This window comes from Callospermophilus lateralis, chromosome 2 (assembly GCF_048772815.1).
Source record: "Callospermophilus lateralis isolate mCalLat2 chromosome 2, mCalLat2.hap1, whole genome shotgun sequence".
In the NCBI taxonomy this organism is placed as follows: domain Eukaryota; kingdom Metazoa; phylum Chordata; class Mammalia; order Rodentia; family Sciuridae; genus Callospermophilus; species Callospermophilus lateralis.
In genome coordinates this window covers 50,170,569-50,189,316 of record NC_135306.1, presented here as the reverse complement: position 1 = coordinate 50,189,316, position 18,748 = coordinate 50,170,569, and the positions used below count along the sequence as shown (strand labels likewise).

General features: G+C 38.5%; 1 pseudogene; it reads right to left on the bottom strand.

Annotated features, from left to right (window-relative positions):
- Positions 1–17,539: 17,539 nt before the first annotated feature.
- LOC143641383 (large ribosomal subunit protein eL30-like) lies at positions 17,540–18,320 on the bottom strand (annotated as a pseudogene).
- Between the last annotated feature and the right edge of the window lie 428 nt (positions 18,321–18,748).

The window sequence follows — 18,748 nt, the reverse complement described above, 5'->3', positions numbered from 1 at the left end:
TCAGTTTCCCTACTTATAAAGTGATGATGATAAAGAGGATGATGATGATGATGATGATGATGATGATAACAAAAGAACCTACCTCATGAGAGCATTTCTTTTGGTATGGGGAATTGAACTCAGGGGCACTCAACTACTGAGCCACATCCACAGCTCTTTTTTTGTATTTAATTCAGACACAGAGTCTCTTTGAGTTTCTTAGGGCCTTGCTAAATTGGTGAGGCTGTCTTTGAACTCACTGTTCTCCTGCTTCATCCTCCAGAGCTGCTGGGATTACAGGCCTGAACCACCATGCTGGGCTTGAGAGCATTTCTTAAAGGGCTTAGTAGGATAATACCTACCTTGAGGTAAGGGCTCAATAAGTATTCATTATTATTAGTGCTACAGAACAACAACAAAAAAAGGAGACAAATGCTGTTTTCTCTGGCTGAGATGGAAAACAGTGGTTTTATCCTTGAATGTATGTGCTAATAATGTTTATGAAATATTTAAATATATTGGATATCAATAGAGTAAAAAAGATTATTAAGCCAACCTGCAATACTATTAATAATTACAGTAAATCAGATATCTAGGTGAAAGTTCATAGAGGAACGTGTGCCACTGCAACATAAACCAGAGCAAAGTTCAGAGCTAGACAGCGTGGCTGAGTTATTCATCCATCTGATCATAAGACCAGTTAACCTTTTAGCACCATGAGGTGGACATAAAATTTTTAACAGGAAATGACTCAAGTCTAGAGCAAAGTTCCCACAAAGAAAAGTTGTGCAAGACAAAACGACCCATGTGGAGTGTCACACACGATAAGGTGATGTGTTGCTCAAGATGCTGGTGTGCAGTCAACCTTTGCAGCAGTCAGGTGGTTGTCTTCCTTCAGGAAAAGCTTTCCACTTGCCCTAGATGGACACTTTTGCCTTCTGGGTGACTTCCCAAAGTACACTTACCTCAACCTATAAGTAAAGAAAAACTTGTTCAGGTGCTCTGAGTTTATCATTCTTCTTTCTTAGACTCCCACGTCAGGGTCATCCAAAGGTGGATGAGGTTCCCAGAGAAGATCGCCTGAAGACACTGAATATTTCTGAACTCTATTCCACTCTTCAGGAGTGGCTTCACCTAGAGCTGGAAGCTGAGCTCACAGCTCACAGGGGTTAAAGCACAAAGTATGCTGATAAAATTGAAAGGAGTTAAGAATCAGCTCAAAGCAATCAACAACATATTGAGAAGCAGAGTGGTGTAGAGGATAAGTGGCTTAAAAGTCAGACAGATCTCGGTTATAACACCAGCTTTCACCTTTGCAAAATGGCTACGTACAGTTAGGCACACTGGCACAACCCAACACGGTGGTGCAGCCTATTATCTCAGCAACTCTGGAGACTGAAGCAGGAGGACTGCAATTTCAAGTCCAGCCTGTGCAACGTAGTGAGACCCTATCTCAAAATAAAAAAATAAATAAAGGGCTAGGAATATAGGTCAGTGGTAGAGAGCTCCTGGGTTCAATCACCAGTACCTAAATAAATAAATACATAATAAGTTGCAAACTATATTCATTCTACTATGCTATAGAACTCTGGAAATTATTTCTCTTATTTAACTGTATTTTTGGGGGAGTTACTTGGGATAGAACCCAGGGGCACTTTACCACTGAGCCACATTCCTAGCCCTTTTCATGTTTTGAGACAGATTCTCACTAAGTTTCTGAGGGTCTTTCCAAGTCACTGAGGCTGGTCTTGAAGATGCTCCTGTCTCAGTCTCCCCAGTTTCTGGGTTTACAGATGTATGCCATCACATCTGGATCTAACTGTATTTTAGTACGTGTTATCCAGCCTCTCTCTATCCCTGCTGTATCCTACCCTTCATAGACTCTAGTGTTTCTTTGGAGTCCACTATTCTACTTTCTCTGTTTTTATCCTTTTTAGCTTTTTTGGCTTTCTGAGCTTGGCTCATTTTATTTGACATATGTCCTTCAGTTCCAACTATGTTTGCCAGAAATTATAGAACTCATCCTTTTTTTAGGGCCAAATATTCTGTTGTGTGTATATATACCATAGTTTCCATCCATTGACAGCCACCTCATTTGACTCCATAGCTTGGCTTCAGTGAATACTGATGCAATAAACACAATAAACATGTGAGTGCAGCAATCTCTTCAACATACCAGCTTCGTGTCCTATGAATACATACTGTGACATTTAAATTGTGAATGTCCTGCAAAGATCCATATGGTTGCCAACCTGTGGCACTACTAGGAGTTGAACGTTTAGTAGGTGGGGCCAAGCAAAAGGAAGTAGGGTCATTGGTGGGCTGTGTCTTTAAAAGAGATGTTAGGATTCTAGTACCTTCTTCTCTTTGCTTCCTAGCTCCCATAAAGGGAGCATCTGCTCCACTATACTGTCCTGCCATGATGTACTGGGCTACCATAGGCCCAAACCAGCAGTACCAAGTGACCATGAACTGAAATATTAAGAACTCTAAGCCAAAATACATCTTTCTTCCTTATAAATTGATTATCTGAGATATTTTTGTCACAGCAATGGGATGTTAATACACACTCAATAGTAGATTTGCTGGATCATATGGTAGTTCTTTTTAGTGTGGTGAAGAAATTCCACACTGTTTTCCATAATGGCTACATTAATTTAATTTGCATTTTTAAATAATTAAAAAATTAATTTGCATTTTTACCAATAGTGTATATGGATTCCCCCCTCTCTGCATCCTCTCAAGCATTTCCGTTTTTCTATTTTTTTTGTGTGTGTGGGGGGAGGGGAGTTAGGGATTGAATGCAGGACCTCACTAATGCTAAGCAAGCACTCTACCACTGAGCTTTTCTGAAATTTTAATTTGAGACAGGATCTCACTAAATTACCCAGGCTGGCCTCAAATTTTCAATCTTCCTGTTTTAGTCTCCCAAGTCACTGAAATTACAGGCATGTACCATTGTACACTGTACATGGCTTGGTGTGCATTTCTTTTATTATGAAGGAGATTAGGAATCTTTTCCCCGATTGGGAGAAAAGTGTTTGTAAACAAACACAGTACAAAATCACTATGACTGTCAGGCATGATGGTCCATGCCTGTAATCCCAGCAACTCAGGAAGCTGAGGCAGGAAGATTACAAATTCGAGGCCAGCCTCAGCAATTTAGCAAGACCTCATTTCAAAAGGAAAAAAGAACTGGGGATGGAGCTCAGTGATGGAGGGCTATTAGGTTCAATCTCCAACACCAAAAGATAAAACAAAACAAAACCACTGTGACAAAAGATTCTTATATGCCGAGTGCACTTGTGCATGCCTGTAATCTCGGTGATGAGGGAGGTTGAGGCAAGAGGATTACAAGTTTGAGGTCAACCTCAGCAATTTTGCAAAGCTCTAAGCAACTTAGCCAGACCTCATCTCAAAATAAAAAATAAAGGGCTGAGATGTGGCTCAAGTGGTAACGCACTCGCCAGGCATGCGTGGGGCGCTGGGTTCAATCCTCAGCACTACATAAAAATAAAATAAAGATGTTGTGTCCACCAAAACTGAAAAATAAATATTAAAAAAATAAATAAATAAAAAGAACTGGGAATGTGGCTCAATGGTTAAGCAACCTCAAGTTCAATCCCTGATACCAAAAAATTTGAAAATAAAATAAAATAAAAACATTGAGGTTATAGTTCAGTGCTAAAGCACCTCTTCGGTGCCTTGGGTTAGGAAGTAAGGTCAGTGAAGTCTCTGCATGTGAGCTACCTCCTCTACAGATGAAGGATGTGTAGCAACTCTGTGATAGAGTACACTGAACCTTGTATGTAGTAAGTCAAATGCTAGACAACTAGACATTGACTTAAATGATAAAATGAAGACATTTGGAGAACACATATTCTGAATGGCTGAGGGGATTTTTGGTTATATTAAGAAAGACACTGGCACACAAATATCAGTTCCTGACAAAGTAAAACACAGATTCAGACAGTGAGACTGGGTCAGCCCCAGAGGACCATGCAGGATCTTCATAAGGTTCATCTGGTTTCTTCCACTTTCTAGATGTTGAGCGACCTCTAATGGCCAAACAGGGAAAAGTATTATTTTTATATTTATTTGTTTATTTTTATTTGTATTTATTTTTATTTGTTCTTTTTAGTTTTACATGACAACAGAATCCATTTTGTTATATTTGTACAAGCATGTAATATACCTCATTCTAGTTAGGATCCCAGTCCTATGGGTGTACGCAATAGTGAGATTAATTGTGGTGTATTTGTATATGTACATATGAAAGTTAAGTCAGATTCATCCCACTGTCTTTTCCTATCCCATCCCACCTCCCTTCCCTTCATTCCCCTTTGTCTAATCTACTGAACTTCTATTCTTACCCTCCTGCCTTGCTTAGGGTTAGCATTCACATATCAGAAGTAGTCATGTTTAAGTAACCACATGCACAATTTTAATAGAAAGCTTACCTCCAGATTTATGGAAAGATTGAGTTATATCTCTTTCCTGTAAACAAAAGGGAAAACTGACTTATTTAAAAATAAAGATGATTAATTAATGTGGTGTGATGCACTGAATGAAATGAGGGAGAGCTGGGCGCAGTATCGGACACTTGTAATTCCAGGGGCTCCAGAGGCTAAAGCAGGAGGAACGCAAGTTCAAAATCAGCCTCAGCAATTTAGCGAGGCCCTAAGCAACTCAGCGAGACCCTGTCTCTAAATAAAATACTAAAAAGGGATGGGAATGTTGCTCAGTGGTAAGCACACCTGGATTCAATCCCCACTACCAAAAAAAGAAGAAGAAATAAAGAAAAAAATGGGGCGGGGGCAGGAAGATAGCATTAGAAGGGACCTTAGAATACAATCTCTTCATTTTGTCAGTGAGGAAATTTACTCCCAATGAGAAATGATTTTCCCAAAGTCACACAGCTAGTGAGTTAGTAATGCTTTGATTTTGCTACAATGAATAGGAAAATAGTGAAAATTTACCCTTACATTTGTAAAGCAGAGAGGAAAAAGACAAATACTTTCTGGACTAAGGAGGTGGCTCAGTGGTAGAGCTCTTGCCAAGCACATGCAATCCTTGGGTTTAATCTATAGTGAGGGAAGGGGAGATAAATACTTTCTTTTACTTATTTTTTCTTTCTTTTTTTTTTTTTGGTTTTTATTTTTGTGTGAGGTTTTTGGGTTTTTATTTATTTATTTATTTATTTATTTATTTATTTTTTGTACTGGGGATTGAACTCAGGGATACTGGATAACTGAGCCACATCCCCAGCCTTATTTTGTATTTTAGAGACACGGTCTTACTGAGTTGCTTGGGGCCTTGTTAAGTTGTTGAGGCTGGCTTTGAACTTGAGATCCTTCTGCCTCAGCCTCCCGAATGGCTGGGATTATAGGCATGCACCACCGTGCCCACCTTATGTGAGTTTTTTATTATTATTTTGTAGGACTCTTTCTGATATACTAGAACCCATGAATTTATAATCTGAGGAATGCACGAACTCCATATCTACAACTGACAGTGCAGTCAGTTACTAAGCATTAGGCTCCTGGCATAGGATATTTGATTATTTTTAGACTGCTAGTGGACTACAAAGGGAAGTTCCTGCAATGCCAAACTATATTTCAAATATCCCATGCAAAGTTTTGATCTTTTTTTTTTTTCTGAAAACTTAACAGCGTTTTATTTGATTAATTTTAGACATATCATGGGTTAATTTGGCTCCTTTGAGAAACAGTATTAACAATGCAAAATATTTTTAAAGTTTTTGTGTTTATTTTAATTTTTATTTATATATGACAGCAGAATGCATTACAAATCTTATTACATCTGTAATGCACAATTTTTCTGGTTGTATACATAGTATATTCACACCAACTCGTGTCTTCATACATGTACTTTGGATAGTAATGATGGGGCATGGGGTAATTAATGATGGTGGAATGTGATGATTATTACTATCCAAAGTTTTGATCTTTATAACCTAAAAATTGCTTTCTTTTTTTTTATTAGTTGCTCAAGACAATACAATGATCTTGACATATCATCTAAGAATTGCTTTCTTAGTTTTTGTTTTTGTGTCATATCCTGCAACAGGCAAAAGTGGGATAGGAGATAAGTATCAAGTCAGACCATTTTTGTAGATGGACATGATATCTTTTTTTTTTTTTTAAGAGAGAGTGAGAGAGGTAGATGGGGGGGGAGAGAGAGAGAGAATTTTAATATTTATTTTTTAGTTATCAGTGGACACAACATCTTTGTTTGTATGTGGTGCTTAGGATCGAACCCGGGCCGCACGCATGCTAGGCGAGCGCGCTACCACTTGAGCCACATCCCCAGCCCTGGTCATGATATCTTTATTTAATAATTTATTTATTTTTATGTGGTGCTGAGGCTTGAACCCAGTGCCTCACGTGTGCTAGGCAAGCGCTCTACCCATAGCTACAGCCCCAGTGCAAGCCACATCATTTAATTAGCCAACCCTTAGATGCTTACTGATTCCCTTAAGTATGCACACCATCAAAGGGGCTGCAGGACTTGGCATGGTAGCACATGCCTGTACTCTCAACAGTTAAGGAAGCTGACATAGGAAGATCACAAGTTTGGGAGCAGCCTGGGCAACTTGGTGAATCACGGTCTCAAAATTAAAAAATAAAAAGACAAGGGATGTAGCTCAGTTGTAGAGTGCCCCTCAGTTCAATGCCCAGTATCAGTGGAGGTAGAGAAAGACTGTGGGGGACACAACTCTGTTCAAAGCAGAAAATAAGACACAATGAACTCAATTCTCTAACCCATTGATCTGAGTTAAATCAAAAGCAACTTTGAAGAGGAAAGGGAATTACATCAACACAACCACCACACTGGGAGATATATTTACTAATTCATTGACTTTTTTATTTTGAGCATCTACTACATAGTAATGCTAGAGATACTGCAGAGATCAATACCCAGCTTTCATGGAGATTATACCCTGGTAAATATACACTAACAAGTGTGAGAAGTGAGACAAAAAAAAAAGGAAATTCCTGGGGCTTTAAAAATATAAAACAGCCATTACTTATTATAGTGCTTGCTACGTACCATGTACTATTCTGAGCACTTAAACATATTAAATTCTTTAATCCTCCCACCAGTCCTATAATAAAGGTTCTTTATCCCCATTTTATAGATGAGAAGATTGAGAACCAGAAAAGGTTTGTTCCCCTCAGTGTAGGGGCCTTGGGCTTGCTAAACATGTGCTGTACCACTGAGTTACACCCTAGCCTTGAAGAGATTTTTTTTACTTGCTCAAGATCCATAATTGTCTGTGCAGCCTTAAGCAAAAAGAAAATATCGAGAGGACTTAACCTGATCAGAAGAAACTGTGTAAGTAAAGAAGCAGCATAATTACTACCCATGTGAAGCTTGACTACATTTAGTACTTTGCTGAGGTCCAGATCCGTGTGTGCCATCTCCACATGGATGGCCCAGAGACATTACAAAGTCAATACATTCAAAGCCAGATTTTTCCTTTCTACTAGACTGTTATTCCTATGCTTTTTTACCTCAGTAAATATACTAATATGCTCAATTTAAGACAAAACTTGGGCATCCATTTTCCTCAACATTTGGAATGTGGGCAAACATCAACACATAAAGAAGGCAAAAAAAAAAGCCTATTATTATAAAAATAGTTTTGATCTTGCAGACTGAAAGTTCTGGAAGACCCCCTGGATCCACAGGCCACCTTTCAAAAATAGCTAATCTTGCCTGGGGATGTGGCCTAGTGGTAGATTGATTGCCTAGCTGGTAGAAGGCCCTGGGTTTAATCCCCAGCGCTGCAAAAATAAAAATAAAGGAAAAAAAGAAAAAAGCTGTTGTCCTAGCTTTGTAATCTCCTATTTGTTGTAGACATTGCAACTGCTTTCTCTCTCAGAGTATAGATTGTTTTTTAAAACTTTATTTATTTGAATCGCATGTGCATGTGTATTTTGGTGGTGGTGGTAAAGATCAAATCCAGGGCCTGAAATATTTCTGAGAAGGTCTTAGTTTTTTTTTCTGCAGTATTGGGAATTGAATTCAGGGGTGCTCAACAACTGAGCCACATCCCCAGTCTTTTATTTGTTATTTTGAGATAGGTCTCGCTAAGTTGCTGAGGACCTCTCTAAGTTGCTGAGGCAGGCTTTGAATTTGCCATCTTCTGGCCTTAGCCTCTTGAGCCACTGGGATTATAGATGTGTGTACAAACAGTATTACTTTAAACCCCTACCTGCTGCGTATAGGCCACCTATTTTTAAGCACTTACCTCAAAAATAGCTATTATCAAATATTTTCACTTTTGTTACGGAACAGTGGAAGACAGTAAAAGACCTTTTCTATCATGAGTGTTCAAGGAAGATTTCACCCAATAACATTGAATTAGGCCTTACATACAGGTAATACAGGCAGGAAAATTCAACAAAGGGAAAATCTGGGGCATATTCCAGGAGAGAGGAGAGACCAGTGAGCCAAAACAGGCAGGTAAAGTGGAGCTGCTTAAGTCAGCCTGGGAAAGTGAATTGAGACAACCTTCCAAGGCCTGGAATACAGAGTGAAGGAATTTAATACGTAAGCTTACACTGACGTTTTTGAATACAGGCATGACAGATGACATACTGAAAGCAAGTCTTTAAGAAAAACAATTAAGGACAATTTCCAGCACTTTACAAGCCACCATGAATTTATCCTGGCAAGTTTTCTATACTATTCTTGAAATGAACTAATAACTACAGTAAAATATAGCCAATACCTAATCTAAAGAATTATCACTTCAGCTTGGTATGGTGGCATACTCTTGTAATCCCAGTGATTTGGGAGGCTGAGACAGGAGGATTACAAGTTTGGGCAGCCTCGGCAACTTAGCAAGGCCCTGGCAACTTAGAAAGATCCAGTCTCAAAAAATATATATATATATATAAATAAATAAAATGCACTAGGGATGAAGCTCAATGGTAAAAGCACCTCTGGTTCAATTCCCTGCACCACAAAAAATAATTAATTAATTAATTAATTCAATGTAGGTAAGCATCCAGACCACCTTGGAAAACAATGACTTGTATCTGGTGAAGGAAAGCGCCAACAAATTGTGAAGTTATGTGGTCTTTTCCAAATCTAGAAAGTGGCTACTGAATATTGATGGCATCATGTTCCCAACTAGTGAAAATTATCCCTGTTGGTAGGAATTGATTTAATGTGGAAAGATTGTGTTCAGTAATCTCTGAAGCATGGAAAAATTTTCTTTTTTCCATTCTTAGTGTGCAACTGTATCGTTGACCTTCTTCAGTGAGGCAGGTCCAGACAAAAATCTCAGCAAGCCCTTCTGGAAAGCATTTCTGCACAAAATAAATTAGGTCAAAGAGAAAATCCAGAGCAGTCTGAAGATGAAAAAAATAAAAAAATCCTGAGATGCAACATAAAACAAGCCATCAGGGAGGAGGTGCAAGGGACCCATCTCACCTGCTTTGTTTTTTCTGGTGAAGGCTGGTGGCTTGTCACATGAACCTCAGGCCTTCCTGTTCTGGGCAGCTGCCTTCTTAGTCACTGAGGCCTGCAGGGGAGGGCCCTCTAACATCAGGGAACAAAATCACCCTATGACTCTTAGGTTAGGCCCTCGTGCCAGGCCAGTTTAAAAATTAAAGAGCAACTGCATCGTTGAGGATTTTCATGTATTTTAAGAAATTCTTTAATCTGGTTTTGTGTAAGACTGCAAATTAGGAGAACACACACACACCCACACACACACACACACACCCACCCCCCCACACACACACAAAATCTGCTGGTAAGTAGAATTCACATCTGGTAAGTGAGAACTGGTGCCAGTCTTATTAGTCACTAAGATCATTTAAGGGTGGAGTGCATGACCAGGGTAAAACTTTAAACCAAAAGCAATACTTCCTTGTAACATTTGGAGTTTCTTTAAAATGCGTATCTAGAAAGCCCAGTAAGCAAATTGTATATTTAGAAAAGCCAACCTTTACTTTTCTCTTTTCATTATCCTCAGCTGTTGGGGAAAGTTGGTGAATAGACTATACTCTATAAATTAAGCTTTCTCTATTAATCAGGTTTAAATTGTAAAAAGATGCCCCCAAATTTTAAAAGTTTTGGTCCTTAAATTGAGGCATTCAAGTACCTCTCCATTATGTGCATATATGAATATGGCATAATGAATCCCACTATTATATATAATTATAATACACCAATAAAAGACAAATTTAAGGAAAACCACTGCAAGTAACAGAAACAACTTGAATCCTGGCTATCTCCCTTAACCCAATGCCTGGTTGTAAAATACTGCTCAATAAGGGGCTGGAGATGTAGCTCAATAGTAGAACTTTTGCCCAGAGCTCAGGAGGCCCCGATTCAGTCCCCAGCAACAAACACACACACACACACACACACACACACACACACAGTGTAAAATGTATTCTACAAGGATTTTAAACTGTCTACATGATAAGTTTACTAATTATATAGCAGTGACAATGATAACTTCATTGAGCCTTTGTTTTAAAAATTATAACTATTGCCAGGTATGGTGGCACACACCTGTAATCCCATCAGCTGAGGAGGCTGAGACAGGAGGATTGCAAATTCAAAGCCAGCCTCCACATCTTAGTAAGGTCCTAAGCAATTTAGCAATACCCTGTCTGAAAATATTTAAAAAACAGACTGGGGATGTGGTTCAGTGGTTAAGTTCCACTGGGGTCAACTCCTGGTACAAAAAAAATTATAATTATTAACACTATTAATTGCACAGATTCATGAGATTCACTATATTTCCATACATGCATACATTGAACATTGATCATGTCCATCCACCTTTTTTTTTTGTTTTGTTTTGTTTTGGGTGCTGGGCATTAAACCCAGAGGTGCTTAATCACTGAGCAACAACCCCATCCCTTAATTTTTTTTTTTATTGTTTTAATTTTGAACTATGTTTTTGTCCTTAGTTATACATGACAGTAGAATGTATTTTGACATAACATACAGGAAGTATAACTTCCCATTCTTGTGGTTGTACATGATGTGGAGTTACACTGGTGTTGTATTCATATATGAACATAGGAAAGTTATGACTGAGTCATTCTACTGTTTTTCGCATTCCATTCCCCCTCCCCTTCCCTGCATTCACCCATCCCAATCTGGGGAACCCACACTCCCCCACCACTATCATCTATTGTTAGTCAGCATCCACATGTCAGAGAGAACATTAGGCCTTTGGGGTTTTTTTGGGATTGGCTTATTTCACTTATCATGATAGCTTCCAGTTCCATCCATGTACTAGTAAATGCCATAATTTCATTCTTCTTTATGGCTGAGGAATATTCCATTGTGTATATGTAACACTCTTTTAAATTTTTATTTAGAGACAGTGTCTCACTAGCTGCTTTGGACCTTGTTGAATTCCTGAGACTGGCCTTGAACTTTCAATCCTGTCTCTCCCCCACAAATTGCTGGGATTAAGGGGTGCACCACTCTACTCAATTTATCCACCCTTTTTTGAACCTTAATTTTATTTCTATGATCAGAGAGGGAATATCTTCTGCCTATTCTATAAGAGAAGATGAAGTAACATGTATGGAAGTTTTGCTTTCTTATGTCAGAAAAATGCTTGAAATAAGCCTGGCATGGTGGCTCATGCCTATAATCCCAGAGACTCAGGAGCCTGAGGCAGAAGGATCTGAGTTCAAAGCCAGCCTCAGCCAAAAGTGAGGCACTAAGCAACTCAGTGAGATGCTGTCTCTAAATAAAATACAAATTAGGACTGGGGATGTGGCTCAGTGGTTGCATGCCCCTAAATTCAAACCGCGGTACTAAAAAAAAAAAAATAAAAATGCATGAAATAGCTTTGAAAGCATACATTAGGAACTGGCTAAAGAAATCAAGAGACCAGGGTGGTTGCTAAACAAAAGATTTCCTTTTCAATGTATATACAGTACTTTTTGCAATGTGGAGTAAAAGAAGAATGTGTATATCAGACTGGTTAGTATAAAATCTAAGCTTTAATAAAATTTTCATAAAAACAAAAGCATGCTATATATTTTATTTACATTTCTATGTTATGTTGACTGTGAACATGTTAGGGATGTGTCATCTCAAAATATGCTAAATTAGTATGTTGATTATTTTAAACTATGATCAGTTGAGGAACTGTAACTTCAGAAGGGGCCATTCACCTGAGAAGGGGCCATTCGCCTGTCTTTCCCAACATGTAACAAGCTATAAAGATTCTTTTAGGAGGGATGTCCTTCGCATTCCAAGGCTGGAAAAGAGCCTTGATCATGAAAGACTGATAATTTGGGCTGCAGGGAACTTGAATAAACAAACTTTTTTAAAGAAATTTTTTTTTAGTTTTAGGAACTGGCTAAAGACATAATAAAGACACAATATCTTTATTTTTATATGGTGGTAAGGATTGAACCCAGTGCCTCATGCATACTAGGTGAGCACTCTACCACTGAGCCACAACCCCAGCCCCTAAACAAGTTTTTTGAAGTAAACTTTATCTCCTTATCTTCCACTAGCTTCCATGTCCCCCTGCACCCCCACCAAATATCTTTTAGTAGCACCTCTAGAATTTTCTTTCTTTTTTTTTTTTAATATTTTTTCCCTTAGTTGTTGCTAGATCTTTATTTTATTTATTTATACATGGTGTTGGGAATCGAACCCAGTGCCTCACACATGCAAGGCAAGTTCACTACCACTGAGCCACAGTCCCAGCCCATCTTTTTGTTCTTAACATGGCAATTCTTAATTTTCTTTTTTTGTAGTTGTAGATGGTCAGCATGACTTCGTTTTATTTTATTTTTTTCATGCGGGGCTGAGGATTGAACCCAGTATCTTATATGTGCTAGGCAAGCACTCTGCCACTGAGCTACACCTCAGCCCATCTTTCTTTTTTGGGGGGTTGGGGTGGGGTTTACTAGGGATTTAACCCAGTGATACTTTACTGAGCTATATCCTCAGCCTTTCTCATTTTTATTTTTTTATTTTATTTAGAGACAGGGTCTCATTGAGTTGCTAACTGTCTCTCTAATTTGTTGAGGCTGGATTTGAACTCATGATCCTCCTGCCTCATCTGGTTTAGAATTTTCATCTGGCTTAGAATTTTCATCTGGCTTAGAATTTTGTACCTTTGTTCAGATGTCCATCTATCCTCTAATTCCTTCACGAAGTTATTTTTCTATGTCTAAAATGTATAAAATAATCACACTTTGGTCATTTCTTCAAACTTCATTCTTTGTGAAGATCCACAACTAGATGTAAAATTAATAAAACATTTATGCTTTTCTCTTGTTAATCATCTCTTGTATTGGTTGGATTCCTAGATCCAGCCAGAGAGCCCACAAAAAAACTAAAGGGGGTAAAGGGAATCTCTCTATCCCCTACAACTACCACACCATGCAACAATGTCTGAACTAGGTGGGTTCCAAATGAGAATTAAATAACAGAGCCAGGTACAGTGGCCTGTTCCTATAGTCCCAGCATTAGGAGGCTGAGATGGGGGAATCATTTGTGACCATGAGTTCAAGACCAGCCTGGGCAACATAGTAAGACTCTTTTATCTTTTAAAAAAAAGTGTGTGTGTGTGTGTGTGTGTGTGTAGGGGCTGGGGTTATAGCTCAGTGGTAGAGCACTTGCCTTGCACATGTGAGGCACTGGGTTCAATCCTCAGCACCACATAAAAAAATAAATAAAGGAAGTAAAAATATTGTGTCTATCTTTAAAAAATCTTTAAAAAAAATATATATATACACATATATATTATTATTAACAGTAGGAAACTACAACCATATTTCTTGTGCTGCACCACTGAGCCACAGTTCCAGCCTCTGGACACAATATCTTTATTTATTTTTATGTGGTGCTGAGGATCTAACCCAGTACTTCATAAGTGCAAGGCAAGTGCTCTACCATTGAGCCACAACCCCAGCCCCTAGAATCATATTTCTTATCTGACAAAAATAAATTCCCATAAACTATTTTATACAGTTCCTGGGACATAGCTCAGTGATAGAATACTTGCCTAACATGTCTGAGGCCCTAGAATTGATCCCAGCACTGGAAAAAAAAAAAATACCCATACAATGAAAACATTCAGTTCAGAGATAGTTGAAAAAGTTAGATGGAAGTAATAGCATGGAATTCATATATTGGAATAGTACTTGTAAATCCAACTCCAAACTTTTCTGTTTTGTAGTATTGGGGATTGAATGTAGGGGCACTCTATTGTTGATCTATATCCCCAGTCCTTTTTATTTTATTTTGAGACAGGGTTTTGTTATATTGCCCAGACTGGCTTTGAACTTGTCATCGTCTTGCCTCAGTCTCCTGAGTCACAGGGAATTCAGGAGTGTGCTACCAATCCTGGCTCTAAATATTTTTTTATTCTGGGAAAGTCTGAAATGTAGGAAAAACAAGACTACTGTTAAAGGCTTAGCCCAACAGAAAATATATCAGAAGTATATATGTAAAAAAATTTCAGTCATTTAACATTTTAACATCATACAATCTCTCTTTTTAAAATTTTTTCAAAAGCATTTATTTTTAAATTGGCAGATAAAATTGCACCTCTGGACAAAATTATATCTATGTGTATACACACACACACACACACACACACACACACATACACTTAAGTCTAGTTAACTAACTTATGCATTATCTCATATGGTTATCATTTTTTGAATAAACACTTATCTGTTCTCTTAACATTTTTTCGTTAATGTAGCTACAGCTGGGTATGGTAACACATGCTTGTAATCCCAGCAACTCAATCCTGAACCAGGGGAATGGCAAGTTCAAGGCCAGCCTCAGCAATTTAGGCAGGCCTTTAGCAACTTAGCAAGACCCTGTCTCAAAATAAAAAATAAAAAAGACTGGGGATGTGATTTAGTAGTAAAAAGTCCCTGGGTTCCACCCCCAGTACCAAAAGTATTTTAAAAATTAACTACATCACAACACTAATTATATCCATTATGTTATATACTAGATTTCTTAAACTTTTTCTTCCTATATAACAGTAATTTTTGGTATCTTTTGACTGATATCTATCTCTCCAACACCCCTCCCCCATTACAATTTCTTCAATTTCTTTTCTTTTTTTCAGTGCTGGAGATCTTTTAGGTACTGGAGTGGTGCTCTATCACTGAAACACATCCACACATCCCACAACCCTTTTTTATTTTGAGATAGGGTCTTACTAAATTGCTTAGGGCCTCGTTAAATTGCTGAGGCTGGCTTTGAATTTGTGACCTTCCTGTCTCAGTCTCTAGACTCCCTGGGATTTAAATTAGACTTTAAAATTGATTTGCCTAAACATTAGAACTATATGAGAGAATTGCATCTGAAATATACAAATCCTCACCCGGATGTTTCAATAGTATGTATGTAGATAGACATCCTTTAGAAATTTAAAAAGCAAATCTGAGGTAGAAATGATAGTGAAATCTCTCCTTGAGGTTCTCCTTCCCTTGGCACAGGGGGCTCCTGCCTGTAATCCCAGTGACTCAGAGGCAGAAGCAGGAGATCGGAAGTTAAAAGCCAGCCTCAGCAAAAGAGAGATGCTAAGCAACTCAGTGAGACCCTGTCTCTAAATAAAATATAAAATAGGGCTGGGATGTGGCTCAGTGACCAAGTGCTCCTGAATTCAATCCCTGGCACCCCCACCCTCCCCACACACACACAAAAGGGCTGGGGATGCGGCTCAGTGGTTAAGCATCCCTGGGTTCAATATCCGGTACAAAAAGAAAAAAAAAAGTCCTTACAATAAAATTAGAACTTAGTACACATGAAACTTCAGTTACCCAGAAAAGAATTGGGTAATAAATGTGATCATCATAAACTGGATAGTCATCAACACTGTGCAAAAGAATACTCTCTCCTTAAATAATTCATAAATAAACTAAGAAGAAAAAATATAAGATTTGTTTCTTCATAAATAGAATATGAGAATGTCTATAGCATTATTGAGCATTAATCATTTGAAGATCTCCTCTCATTGGCTCCAAGAGATTATATCTTTGCCTTATTGTCAGGAGACCCAGAATTGGGTCCTGGCTCAGTGCCTACAGTCATAAGTTGATCTTATTCCCCAAACGTTTGTCTTTATTTTGAAACCATAACAACAGAAATACAGTGTAAGCTTTGCAAAATCATAGAATCATGCCTTGAAAGAACTTTAAAGATTATGTTGTTAAGCAGTTTTTGTTCTTTTAAAAAATTATTTACTTATTTATTTATTGTGTGGAGGGGAATTATTGGGATGGAGCGCACAGGTGCTCTACCATGGAGCCACAGAGAGCACCCCTCTTCTTCTTTTTCTTTCTTTCTTTCTTTTTTTTTTTTTTTTTTTTGTTTTTTACTGGAGATTGCACCTAGGGTAGCTTTAACCACTGAGCCACATCCCCAGCCCTCTTTATTTATTATTTATTTATTATTATTTTGAGACAGAGTCTCACTAAATTGCTGGAATTTGTGATCTCAACCTCCCAAGTAGCTGGGATTACAGGCATGTGTCTCAGCACTAGGTTCTAAAGCACAACTTTACTGACTAGAGACTAATTTCTTTAGTTCACAGATTAGTAAAACTGAGACCCAGAGATATTAAGAGACTTTCTCAGTAAATGGAGAATTAATAGATTCAGGAACCTTTGTTCCTTGTTGCATCCATAGTAATAACAATATTCTTTGAATGATTTTATTTGGGCTCAGCACACACTGTTTCACTTTTATTATCTCATCTATTCCTTGTAATAGTCCTCTGAAAATAAGAAGATACCCAGAATGTTCAAGATCACATAGTCACTATTGGCTTCCCCCATCCCACTTTGGTACTAAGGATTGAACACAGGTTTGCCTAACTACTGAGCCACATCCCCAGACCTTTTTATTTTTTATTTTGAGACAGGGTCTCACTAAATTGCTTAGTGCCTCCCTAAATTGCTGAGGTTGGTTTTGTAATCCCCAGATCAAAAAAAAAAAAAAAACAAAACAAAAACAGTAGCTGAGTCAGATAATCTGTCTTTCCTTTCTTCCTCCTTCTTCTTCTTCTTTTTTTTTTCCTTTAAACAAGCTCCAACAAGTTATATTAAAGAAAAATTTTGTCTGAGCCCAGTGACATATGCCTGTAATCCCAGAGACTCGAGGCTGAGACAGGAGACTAGAGAGTTCAAAGCCAGCCTCAGCAATGGCGAGACACTAAGCAACCCAATGAGATCCTGTCTCTAAATAAAATACAAAATAGGGCTGGGGATGTGGCTCAGTAGTTGAGCACCCCTGAGTTCAATCCCTGATACCAAAAAACAAAAACAAAAAAAGAGCGCTGGGATTGTGGCTCAGTGGCAGAGTGCTTGCCTTGTATATATGAGGTACTGGGTTCAATCCTCAGCACTACATAAAAATAAATAATTAAAAAAAAAAAGGTATTGTGTCCATCTACAACTAAAAAAAAAGTTAAAAAAAAAAAAAGAGCTGAGGATGTAGCACCCTTAGGTTCAATCTCCTGTACCAATAAACCAACCAACAAAGAAAATTTTTGCACAGTTTACTTTTCACCAGTCTGTTCTGGCATGTTCTGGTGACATCAGAATTACCTGAATCAGCGATAGCCAGTGTGCACATTCTATAGTGCCGCAGTCTGGCTGGGCACAAAATCACAAGCCACTCACAGCCTTGTAGATTCAAACAGCAACTCTTTATTCTCGAACTGTCACCGGCACTCTACACGCACGTTCTGGGAAAATCCACACACTCCACCGGGCTCTGCGTACCAAATACTCTCTGAATCCCGGGAGAACTCAACGGGAACTCAAGGAGCGGGCGGGCGCCTGAGGCAGCAGGATTCGTCCTATTCCCAGCAGGATCCACCCTAACCTGGAACCGCCCTAAACCTGGATCCACCCTGGTCCTTAAGCAGGGTCATCTTTCTCAAACATTCATGCAATGTCACTGCAAATGACCTGGGTCCAAGGCAAGCCCATTTCCACAATGGAGAGTCCTCCCTCTAAGCAACATTGGGTAGGCTGACAAGGAAATTGCCATGCGTCATTCCTACTTGGCTATGGCTCTCAGCACTATAGTATTTTCTGCATGCTGTACACATTTCAATATTATTGCCACTGTAGTGGTGAACAACAATTTTGGCCAACATGGCAAAGTACTCTATTTTAGATTTCCTCAAAGCTGGGCAATTGTGAGCAAAGAATGATCAATTTCCCTTTGCCCTATCTGATCATCTTCAGAGTCTACTTGTATCCCAGTATGTACTTTCCACTTTTCCTAACAAGCTGGACTCCATAGATATTTTTCATCTTTGCAGCCACCATCTTCCTGCCTTACGTGCAGGAACCAAGAGCAGCCACCAGGATGGCTAGAGAGCAAGAAAAATTCAGGTCATACCATTTCTGAAGTGCATGATAGTGGTCATGTCTAAAATCTTATAGCCATGGACTTGGAGATGTAGCTCATTGGTAGAGCTCTTGCCTAGCATGCATGCCTGTAATGCCGGGAACTCCAAAGTCTGAGGCAGGAGAATTGCAAGCACAAAGCCAATCTCTACAATTTAGTGAGACTTAAAATAAAAAATAAAGAAGACTTGGAATGTTATTCAGTGGAAGAACATTACTGGGTTCAATCTCCAGTACCAAAAATATAAATAAATAAATAAGATAAATTTCTATAACCATAATTCCAAGTCGTAAGACTGGTTCTTCTACCATGAATTGTTCCTTTAGAACTAATGACATCCCTGAGA